The sequence below is a fragment of the Lolium rigidum genome, chromosome 6 (assembly GCF_022539505.1).
Source record: "Lolium rigidum isolate FL_2022 chromosome 6, APGP_CSIRO_Lrig_0.1, whole genome shotgun sequence".
In the NCBI taxonomy this organism is placed as follows: domain Eukaryota; kingdom Viridiplantae; phylum Streptophyta; class Magnoliopsida; order Poales; family Poaceae; genus Lolium; species Lolium rigidum.
This window is the reverse complement of record NC_061513.1, coordinates 257,292,899-257,305,645: the sequence shown is the minus strand read 5'-3', so window position 1 is coordinate 257,305,645 and position 12,747 is coordinate 257,292,899. Positions and strand designations below refer to the sequence as shown.

Genomic DNA, 12,747 nt, shown 5'->3' with positions numbered 1-12,747 from the left:
AGTCAGACGACTTTTTATTTGGAAGATGTATTCAAACTATATCAAGCGTTTGAAATCCTGAAGACAAAATTTGAATGGTTGGAAAAGATAAATTTTCTTTCAGATAAAGCAGCTTGCAATGTGACAAAACGAGTGTACTTACTTCCATGCGTGTCTTGTCCAATATTGTGCCGGCCTGAAGTCTACCTTCCATGCGCGTCTTGGCCAAAAGCATGTTGGACGGAATTGGGTGGACATGACGCCGAGGATCATGTTTTTACAAAATAGATGACATTTTATGTTCAAAAGATATGTGAAGAGCTAAACCTAATACTCCCTACGCCTCATAAAGGATGTCCTAGATTTATTAAATTTTACATGTATGTTGCTACTAAATAGTATCTTGGTACTAAACAGTCTTTTATAGGACACAATTCTTAATTTTGAGAATGAATTCAAATAGTAACAACATTCAAAATCATGTACGGAGTAGGAAAATTTAAATGGTTGGAAAAAATAGACTTTATGTTAGGTGGCTGAATCGAGAGTACTAACTTCCATGTGCCTGCTGTCTTTTACTGTGCCAGCCGGAAGCCCACCTAAGCGGCAAATGAATGCACCTGGTTTCTTCCAACCTCAATTTGTAGCCCATATCTTTTCGTTGGTAGTTGAATAAGCACTACATAGAATGTTTAGTCGTCATTGCAAATAACTGCTCCTTACTCTTTGATTGTATGTCCATTTTTGCTTGATGTCTGGCTCACCAGATTTGGTACAGGTATCGGTATTGAACAGAGGGGGCTGTTCACAAAGCATCCCATGGATGGTAATGGTGCTTCCCCAGCTGCTGTTCCTACTCCTTTGGCTGGTGCCTCCCGATCGGCCCGACTTTCCCAAATGCAAATGTCGACCACCAGCCCTTTTCCTTTAGTACGGGTATTGATTTCTTGTTTTTTTTTTGTTGTTTTAGTCGTGGTGATCGCCCGGGAAGAAAGAAATGAATGAATGTCCTTTTGGGAAAATGTAGAATAATACCGGAAGAAGAGCTCGTGGAGAACTCAAAAAGTTGGAAGAAGACACATCATTCGACATAATCCCGAAACAAAAAAGATACAGAAAAAAGAAATAATGATTCTCAATTTCATTTTACTAGTACAATATTCTACTTATTTTGACATAGGGACTAAAGATAGCTATAATATGAATAATATTAGAAACCAGGTTCTCCAATCGTAAAAGGGAATATTCCATGGCACAAGGGTTGTTTAGGTGCTGTCCTCGGCAGACCACCACAAAAGGTCCGAATCAGGCGAAACTTCTTTTGGTGCCAGCGAGAAGTAGTAACAAGAACTCCTCCTCTGTTCAATATCAGCCGTCTATCCAGTACTGGCTTTTCACACTCGGGAATAGAAACTGTCGGCACTTGAAGATGAACGAAGCGAAATTACAAAAAAAAAAAAGCCCTTATACTCACCTTGGTGGGGACTGACTGCTCTCCCCTACGAAAGTAGCATCGCGATGCGGAGATCAACAACACATATTCGCATACCATGCTTATCTATTGATGTCGCAGATCAGCGGCTGCTAGTCTAAAGGGATGTAGACCAGCTTATAAGGGAGCCATTCCACTACCTTCTAAATTGGTAGAACTACTAGATGGAGTAGACAAATAGCGCGTGCGCTCGCGTGAATATTCGCGACTTATGACTTCGTAATAGAAAAAAATTCTTTTATACAAACTCTTTTTATGTAATACTGACTGTTTTTAGTTCATAGTTCTCACCCGTTCAGCTTATCGATAGTATGCCCATTGATGTTTTTTTGCTGACTGGACCATGTCAGCAATCCTTCCCAAACTTGACCTTGGGTAAGAGCTGTAATAGGGTGTTGGTGATCTTGATAGGTGGAGTGACATGTAAGAGATATGCAAAAAAAATCACGGCAGTATGATCAAATTTTTTTGAAGGAAGGAGAGTTGCAAGGGTCATAACAATCATGTAAGGATTTATTAATTATGCTCAGTTTGACATATCCGCCATCAATCTCACTCTACTCTTCCCTAAGGAATCCTTAGCAAGTTAAAATCCATGTCTCATATTAACCACCTCTCAAAGGAAGGCAACCTTAAACTCATCATAGGTTGCTCCGTACACAGCGACAAGACTCCAAATGAAGTTGCGAGCTTTGTTACGGATGCGAAGTTTAATATGATAATCTTCATCCAAACTAGCTTTGCAAGATTCATTAGAGTAATCGGAATAAGGAAATCACACATCGAACCATATTACTGAGTATCAAATTAATGAGCACATTCTTCCACCTAGAGATAAATATTTTCTATTCTGAAAGTCTTTCTTGAAAGTGCTTCCATCTAACATTTGTTAGACTCCATAAGTGAATTGGATTGTCTAAATAACTAGCCTAGCCCATAACCAAATAATTTAGCATACATGGCAGCATCGACTTGGGCATCACTGAAGCAAAACAATTAACTTTTATGGAAGCTAATTTTAATACCCGAAAGTTTCTCGAAAGTTGATAAGATCAACTTAAGATTTCTTACTTTCTCTAGGTCATGTTCCATAAATAGGATCATATCATCGACTTATTGAAGGATAGATAGTACACCATCAATAAGGTGTGGAACTACACCTTCAATTTGGCCATCAACTTTCACACGATCAAGGATTACGTCCAACATATCCGCCATTATATTGAAAAACATGAGTGATAATGAGTCGCATTGCCTTAATTTTTTTCGTTTGGAAGTATCCGCTAACGCTGTCATTGACTTTGATGTTAACACTTCCTCTAAAAAAATTATATCTACTTAAAATAACATTGAACCTTAAGTGTGTCACCTTATGGTTCGCGAACTATGCAGACATGATCGATACACTTCTTCGATCAATAACCAATAGCGGGACCTGGAGATTCATAATGGCTCACACATATTCAACGATGACTTCGTAATAGAAAGAACCATTAACATACGATACCGATTTCCTTGGTCGCGCGATATTTTACTTATCCGAAGTTTGATCATCGGTATCTCTATACCTAGTTGAACCTCGTTACTGATAAGTACTTTTTACTCGTACTGTGATATAACATCCCTTGTGAGCCAGTCACATGCTTGCAAGCTAATTGGATGACATTCCACCGTGAGGGTCCAGAGTATATCTATCTGTTATTTGGATGGACAAATCGCACTATTGATCCAAGTGCTTCAACATATACTTTCCGAACACTTAATGCCACCTTTATAACAACACATTAACGAAGTAGTGTTGTGGATCCACCATGAGTTTGAGGGGGGTGTTAGATGTATATATCTGCATATTGTAGTTTCCCCATATGTTAGGGGGCTTTCTACATATGTGCACCTGTACATGTACTATATATTGTGGCCTTTGGCCCCCTGGTAATACAACAAGCATATTTCCCTAACAACGTGTACATATGGACATTCTATGTTCTCGGTCAAACTTTCGGGGAAAACGAACATTTTGCGTTGCTTGTGTAAAGAAGACAAACAAAAAATGTTCAGTGAATAGAGATGTTGAAGCATCAAAATTTATCTTTTTTACATGGGACACAAAAAATGTTATTTTTTTCCAACAATTTGTGTGCCAACATAAAATGTCTAGATATACATGGAAATTTTATTTCATATTTTTTGACATTTCAAAATATGTTTTCACGTAATTGGTTCATATGCACCTATGATCCGAAATGCATTTCCCCCAGTCCACATCTTTAAATATTGGGCCCATCCACCAAGGTATTTATGAGTAGGACGCAATTTTTTATTCCACATTTGAATGGGATTGGTTTCAGCTAGAGGTCTCTCTCGTACCTTTTTAACCAAATATGAAAAAAACTTCAAGATGTAACTATCCAAGTTGAAATTTTAGTTGGCGTTTACAATGTGGTCTATGCGTTCTGGTGGTAACAAATATGAAATAGTTATATATATGAAATAGTTATGTATAGGGTGTAACAAATGCTAAGTCAAATACCGTAGACTTTTTCAAGTTCCGAGAACTTGATGTCGATGACTCTGATGATGCCATAGATAAGGCTGTGGTTAGATTTATCTTAATTACTATCTTGTAGTTGCGGATGCTTGCAAGGGGTATAATCACAAGTATCTACTTAAAACAACATCGAACCTTAAGTGTATCACACTATGGTTCGCGAACTATGCAGACATGATCGAGACACTTCTCCTATCAATAACCAATAGCGGGACCTGGAGATTCATAATGGCTCACGGATATTCAACGATGACTTCGTGATCGAAAGAACCATTAACATACGATACCGATTTCAACCTTATCAACCACTGAATTAAGCCTAACAGTTGCGGTTTTGTGAATATTTTGAAGGTAATGTGAGGAAGACAAATAGACCGCTATGGTTAGATCCTTTATGTTTCCTTAACCTTTGGTAGCTAAATTATCTCACTGAAGTTTAGGCAAAATAATTCAAGCTATCCATATCATGAATAGCACTGAACAGTTCCATCATGTCCGTCTTGATTATCTTCAAGAAGTTCTGATAAAACTTTGCCGGCAGACCATATGGACCTCGAGCCTTGTTGTGTTCCATTTGGAAAAAAACCTTTCTTCTCTCATCCTTTGTATAAGGATCAGTAAATTAGGCGTTCACCTCATCGGAAACTCGAGGATTGTCATCTATTTGGGACTCATCCATTGAGAAGTTACCTTCTTCTAGTTTCCCAAACCAATTTTTATAGTAATTAGTAATGTAAGATTTGGGTTGCTCATGCCCTTCGATCGTACCATCATCATGTGCCAGAGAATGAATAAGTTTCTTCCAATGTCGGCCATTTGCGACACTGGAAAAGTATCTTGTATTCGAAGTTTCTTCCAAAATAAATTGAACCTCCGATCTCTCATACCATTTAACATTGTAATCACGAAAGAGACTGGCTATTTGTGCATTGTATTGACTTTTGAGTTCAATCTCTTCCGTATATAATGGTCTCACTTCAACGAACGCCTCCAACTCATCAATCAAATATGATAAACGAAACTTCTCATTTTTTAACTGACCTGACAAATATTGGGCCCATCCACCAAGGTATTTATGAGTAGGACGCAATTTTTTATTCCACATTTGAATGGGATTGGTTTCAGCTAGAGGTCTCTCTCGTACCTTTTTAACCAAATATGAAAAAAACTTCAAGATGTAACTATCCAAGTTGAAATTTTAGTTGGCGTTTACAATGTGGTCTATGCGTTCTGGTGGTTAACAGTATGGGAGCATGATCCGACAATGCCTCAATACGTTGGAGAGACTGTATAGTGACCAATGGATATTTAGATTCCTAGTCTGAGTCCATAGGTACATGCCCTAACTTCTCGCATGTCGGCTCAGGGAGACTGTTTGCCGAAGTTAATTGTCTTTCAATCATTCAAATCTCTCTCAATCTAAACTGTCAATGACAACATTCAATAAGAAAGGCCAATGGTTGTGGAATCTCTCTCTACTCTTCCCTAAGGAATTCTTAGCAAGTTAAAATCCATGTCTCATATTAACCACCTCTCAAAGGAAGGCAACCTTAAACTCATCATAGGTTGCTCCATACACAGCGACAAGACTCCAAATGAAGTTGTGATCTTTGTTACGGATGCGAAGTTTAATATGATAATCTTCATCCAAACTAGCTGACACATTCATATTGTATGCTCTAACGCCATTTAATAAGCCCCCAGATCGTCCACGAGGTGGACGAGAAAACCAGGTGAAGTCAGCCCCGCCAGAAAGACTGTTTAGGAACCCCCCCTAATCTCGCCTACCCGTTTCCGAACTAGCCATAAAATCTAAATTACATTCCTAATACAGTCAGCAATATGTAAATGTTTAGCAAAGTCACGAAGACCTCTATTATTCATAAACATACTATTTAGTGGAATCTTTTTTTGTAGATTTCGATAGAGAATGATTTGAACTCGTGTGTGGGGAGAGATTCCAGTTGAGGGAGCAAAAGATCTTTGAAAGGTGTGAAACGGAAGGATCAAAGTGACATGGGAAGCAAGGAAAAAGTGGGAGTTGCATGGACCCGAAGGCCAAATCTTTCTTTGATCAAGCCGGTAAGTAAATCTTAGGTATATAAGATTGTCTTCCATATATCAAAACGTCTTAAAAAAGATTGACATCCATGCATGTGTGATGTGTTTTATGATGGCTGGACTTAGTGGCCGAGCTTGATTTTATTGGCCGACCTTGCTATTGGTGACCGATGCTCTGATTTTATTATGGTTGTATATTTGTGTGTTTTTTATTTGTTAATGTTATGCTCAAAAGAATATTGTGGCTAAATTAAGAAAACAGAAAGAAAAAATGCTAGAAAATGGGCCAAAATAAAGATGGCAGGCTGGTTTGAGGTGCCGCTTGGGGAACCCTGTTAGGGAGCGCGCTACAAAAAAAAATAGTGCATAACAAAGATCATATATGAGGAGAGATGCAACGGATCCTGCTCTCGTAGATTAAGCTAGCGGAAAGTTGCCGACAGTGACATTGATGTAGTCACGAGTCGATGCCAGTAACTAGCCTCGTCTAGTCGGAAGGAAATGTATTATCCACTAACCGTTTCCACGATCAAATGTCGCACGACGCCTCCATGCTATCTAGACATACAGATCAACAACACCACATCAAAGCGTGATAAAACAAATTGTCGAAACGGGAGCGTGTCGATGAAAATTTGGCAGTGCTTTCGCGACCCCCGGCTAGATTAGATGTAGATGGTGGTAGAGATCCAGCAGCATTTTCGCTTCAGGAGAAGAAGCAGCGTCCACGACGTGCTCCCGGTAGCATGTATGTCTCCAACAAGATAAATGTATGCCGCTCCTTCTATTTATAAAAAGATGTTTTAGATTTGTCATCTAAGTTTTAATAAATCTAAAACATTTTTTTGTGTGGACAGAGGTACTATATGGGTTGATGGGCAAGAATCGGGTTCATGTGAGACAACTAAAAAATGGCCACTTTTCTGTGCAAGTATGACAAAAATAACAGTGCGCACACGTCACACGCACGTGATTCAAACACAATCCTTAAAATGGATGCAATATTGGTCATTCCAATATCAAACTAACAACACATTTCGTCCTTCTAATTTAACCCTTTAACGCGGTCTTGAGGAACGAGCTCCTGGTGATCGGCTTGTCGTGCAGCCGGATGAGGTTGTACGCCCACGCGCCCGCCACCGTCCCGCACACAGGGGCGACGAGGTACACCCACAGGCCGCCGTAGCGACCGGCGACGATCGCTGGCCCGAGGCTCCTCGCCGGGTTCATCGACGCCCCCGTGATTGGCCTGCAACCAAACGCATCAGGTCAGTGGTGAGAGGTTGAGAGCAGATATACAATTTTAGTTTCGTAGCGATGATTTCAGGCGGCCGGAGATGGCCAGATGGGCCTTGTACCCGGCAAAGAGCACGTTCAGCACGACGGTGGCACCGACAGCGAGACCGGCTAATTCGCCAATCTGCGAGACAAAACATCATTTTGATATGTCAGACATCAGCAATCTCGAAGAGTATGGAGACATTCAGCCTGCAGAGCTGCGTGGAGCAAATGGCTTTACCGCTCTGTCGTCTGTGGCCACTCCGGAGACGACGAACATGAGGTAGAAGGAGATGATGAACTCAAGCGCCACTGCCTGCGTGTACGAACCCGAAGGCGCTGTTCCGAAGAAGTGCTCCTGCCCGCCGCCGAACGTCGGGCGCAGCGTCGAGCTTGCCGGCCGTGGATCCCAGCACCCGAGCAAGGACATAGGACGGCACCCGCAAGCATCGACAATTCGACATCGTGAGTTTGTCACATCGACATCGTCGTAGCATTTTCCGGACAGTCTAAAAACATCACGTTCATTCCACCGAATATCAGTAACATCACGTTCATTCCACTGAACATCGACCCCTGTCTGCAAGCACCTGCTTCCATGGAAAGCGCCGGCAGGTGGCGAAGGCGACGGTGACGGCGGGGTTGAAGTGCGCACCAGAGACGTGGCCGACGGAGTACACCATCACCATGACGACAAGCCCCCACACGATGCAGATCCCAGGGAACGTCACCGTGCCGCCGGTCCTCTGGTTCACCACCACGGAGCCGCACCCGGCGAAGATCATGAAGTATGTTCCCAAAATCTCTGCAAGAATCTGTACCAAATTTCTCAAAAATCTGCGACTATCTATGCAAATTCTGCTTCATCTCCGTTGCACAAAACAACTTTTTTCTACAGCAGGCACGCATGTATGTATACCTTCTGCATGAACTTGAAGGAGATGATGTCGCTGCCGTTGCATCTGCCGCTGTCATTAGAATTGCCCCCATCCTCTGAATTGTCGCCGTTGGCCTCCTCCCCGTCTCTACCTTCTTCCATGGCTCCGGTTCCTTTTCGGTCCTCTCGATCTCTTATGTCAGTGGCACACTGTCCTCTCCGTTTTGTACAATGGCATCCTACTTCTTCCTGCTCTATTATTCCATACAGTCGGCATCGATCAAGTGTATAGTATAAAAAACATGTATTCTTCCTTGGACTGGCCACCTACTCTGCATGAGTGATGCAGCTACTGAAGTAGGCGCGCGTGTGCAAAAGAACGCAGCCAACTCAACTACCAAGGCTTAAACATGCATAATACAGTACTAGTAGTTTTTGAGGAATGTACGGCCGCCTCGGTTGCGCACGACTCCATGGAGTAGTCGAAGAGAGTGCATCGGTCGCGACTAGTCAAATACGTAGTATATGCGCGGCGTGGGGTGCCTCGGTCGCCGGGTCCTACTAATGGCTGCCTCAACCAACACAATCTCAACCAACCGTCGCCTCCCGATGAAAATGAAACACACCACACGGCACACGCATGACTGTCTCACTCCTCAGTCCTGACGCATTCATCTCCCACCCACCGCCGCCGCCGCCCACTCTCCCTCTCTCTCTCCCCAAAACCTCCACCCACCGCCGCCACACCATGGACGCCGACGAGGTGCGCCGGTGCTGGAGCAGACTGCGCCGGCTCAATCCAGCCGCACACGGACGGACGAGCCCACGCCAGCGGGGAGGCGCCAGCGGCACTCGCGATTCAGCCCAACCAAGGCCGCCCAGGGACAGCTCGACGGTGGAAGCGAAGCGGGTGACCGCCGTGCAACTCGTCCTGACCCGCGTTTGTGCCCTCTTGCTAGCCCCCGCAGCTGGAGGCGAGGCGAGGAGGAGGGCGAGATCCGGCGGGTGCTACCGGCTCTGGAAGATCTGGCTGCTGTGCGGGTGTCGCGGGAGTAGCCGGCGGCGGCGGCGCTGTTGCAGCTGCAGCTCCTTACCCTCGTCTCCGGCGTCCACCTCGCCCGCGTGAGTCGCTCAATCGCTCTCCCCTGTACAACCTTGCAGTTCCCCCAATTCCTAACGCACTCTTCACCCCCCTTCTCTCCCAGAACCAAGCACACAGAGAGATGGCGGAGGAGGGCGAGAGGTGGGTGCCACTGGAGACAGCTAGAGCCGCCGTCCGCGGGATCCCCCTTCCGCCCACTGCAAGGTCAAGCTCCTCCGCTACCACATCTCATGCGCCGGTCTGTCAATTCCATTCTCCCGTCGCTTGGATGGTGATGGCGATTGGGCTATCAGACATTCTACACCGGTGTGGTCTATTCTCTCACTTCTCTGCACCGGTCACAGAGAAACCCACATGCAGTTCTTCTTGGATGCCATGGGTGCAGTGGTAGCGGAGGAGTGGATGGGTCGGACAAGTTCTCGGAGCACTTGCAGGTCAGCCTGTATTTCCTTCCCATTTTCAGTTTACTTGTGGGCCTTTCCTGTATTTCTAAGCCTATGTTCTTCATATAAACTGCTGCTTGTTGCTACATCTCTGTCTGTCTTCATATAAACTGGTGCGTTTCGGTTCAAATATAATCAGCCTATTATCTGGGGTTGATTTCGCTACTCTGCCGTCGGCCACAGGTTGCTCATCTGTTTCTACCTTTTCTTCAGGTAACCACTGCTCTCGGACACTGCCTGTCCCGGACATTGCTGCAGGCCTCGACCACCACGACGACCAACAGTCGCCGCCGGCCACAGCAACGCCTCGATCTCGAACCATCTCATGTCGCCCCTTGACTCGCCAAGAAAGAAGCACCGCGCACCAATCACTGTCTCGCTAGGTCGGCACCCACGCAGACTCGTCCCCACGAATCTGGATCCCCTTTCTCCCTCCCGCCGCCAGCTCCACCCACCGCCGCCCCACCATGGAGCCCATTCTGCAGCGCCGCTTAAACCAGTCCCACCACCTGCGCTGCAGCGGGAGACCAACAAGGTGCGCCCAAAATTGCTGCAGTAGATGGCGCCCATGGAATCGAGACGTGGACTGAACCTGCACCAGCGGGGAGGCCACCAACGGATCTACCCATTCAGCCGACCATGCCTCCCCTACGGCAACGCTGCCGCTGCCCAGCTCACCAGCCGTTCAAGTGGTACGTGCTAACCCACCACCGTGGCCGGGTGGGAGGGTTTAGCTTCAAAAAGAAGCAGCCTTTCTGGTTGATTTCGATGCCACTTTGCTCATCTGCTTGTACGTGTTTTGCAGTTCACCACCGGACACTGCCTATCACAGAGCTGCTGCCGGCCACAGCCGCCAAGACCAAAACTCCCCCATGTAACTGCCGGCCACCACACAACAACCAGATCTCGCACAGACAACTGCGCCAGCGTAACCATCAACTACAGCAGCAGGGTAACATAACTCTCCAACCCTGCTATGTGTGATTGTCTGCTGTCTGCATCTTGTACCTTGTCGCCAAATGCGAGAAATCTTTGCTATGAATAGTTTGGATACATGTACCGCTCTCAGCAGCTGAGCACAACACAAAGAGAATCACTAGTGGCTGCTCGTATATATGGACTTTGTCTTTGTCAGCTGTGCATCGATTCATACTTTATCTCTGACGATGTATCCGTCTACTGCTTCTGCTTGTTGCCTGGCATAAAGATTGTACACCACTAGTGTCCTCCCACTTCTTTCATAATAGATTGTACATCACTAGCTGCTTGCTGCTTCGGCAATCAATCCGTTCAACTTTTAGAATTCTTTGGTGCTTTTCTGGTACTGGATCGTGCTGTTGTTGGTGTAGTTGAGTCACCTGGTCAACTGCTTTCCATGACACAGTGTTAGCCAGTTTTCTGGTTTACATCCTCTATAAATTAGTTAAAGCAGTATCTGCACCAAATTGATATCCGGTGTTTGTTTCTGGTTTATAGCTGTAAGTTATGTATGGAAAAAAACGGGGATGTAAAACTCCCATAGAATCTAGTGTGCGTCACCTATGATTGATTAGCCCTTCATTTTCCTCTTTCTGGAATTACGTATTGTTCTCTTTTGGTGTTTTACTTACTTGTATACTAATTTACTTGAACTGATTATTTACAACTTACCTCAACCATGGAACCTCAGGTTGGGAAAGATGTCACCCATGGTTCTGATGTGGCGCCTGGGTTCACCCTCGATGACTCCATCCCCGACAGCCACCGTGCTGCTTTTTTTTGATGTTGCCGTAGAGGACACCGCTGACGTGCTGCTGCTCGACCTTGGACGACCTTGATCATGAGGTGGCTTGCATAGCAATCAAGTACTGCGTGAAGGTAATCTCACTCTCTCCAGGCCTGGTAGCTTGTTGCTAGTCATCAGTGTGCATTATTGTGTTGCTCAATGCGAGTAATACCTGTAAAAAATTTCTGTTTTTACGAAAGTGACTAGAGCGGCCTCCCACATCTTTTATAGCAGGTCGCCGCTCAATGCGTATGTCTGTATGCGAAAAGTAGGTTCCAAATTGTTAAACTTGTGTTCTTAGTCTAATCATAACGCTTTATGCAGGCAGTGACACACCGGAAGAGGCATTGGAGCTGTACCAAGACATGTGGTGGCGCTGTATCACATGCTTTTTATACCATTCCCTTAGGTGATTCCTCGGGTTCCCATTCGATCCCCGGTTCAACTTTTGGGATTATTTGCATGGTTTTAAAGGCGTCGCCTTAGGGACGCCTAGGCGTCCAAGCGCTCCCCCTCCGCCTTAGAAAAACGCCCGCCTTAGGCGCCTAGGCGTCCAAAGCGTCCGCCTAGGCGTCGCCTAAGCGTCAGAGCGCCCCCCCTTCGCCTTAGGACGCCTTGGCGCCTTTAAAACCATGATTATTTGGTGCTTTTCTGGTACTTGGTTGTGCTGTTGTTGGTCTAGTTGAGTCACCTGGTCTCTTTGACACAATGTTTGCCTCTTTTCTGGTTTACATCTTGTACAAATTTCATTACTTATAGAATCGTATACATGGGCGGGGCCAGGATTTTGGTGTGTGTGTGTGGTGGGGGGGGGGGGCGAGAAAGGCGATGGTCACAAATGTGAAAATGTATTTTAGTCTCGTAAAATACGTTAAAGAGAATATATGCTTATATACTTAATTGAATTCTAGCTACAATTACTGGTCTTGTCAGAACATATTTGTAATCTCATAAGAGGCGTTTCTTCTAACGATTTTAAAATCTTTTCTATTTAGTAGTCTATGTTCTCAATGTGGATAAGCAGCACAGGTCAGATTCTATTATAGATGTCTCACCACGTTCTACATAGTCTATTGTTTTATTTGCAAGTATAGAAAAACAATAGCTAGCTACTAGAGATGAATTCTTACGTGATGACAGGCAGTCGTGATGTTCTGGGACGATAAGTAGCCAAACCCCGCGGCGGTCAGTTGGCCAGAGGC

General features: G+C 44.8%; 1 pseudogene; it reads right to left on the bottom strand.

Moving 5' to 3' along the window:
- Window positions 1-7,130: 7,130 nt before the first annotated feature.
- Window positions 7,131-8,298, bottom strand: LOC124664000 (annotated as a pseudogene).
- Between the last annotated feature and the right edge of the window lie 4,449 nt (window positions 8,299-12,747).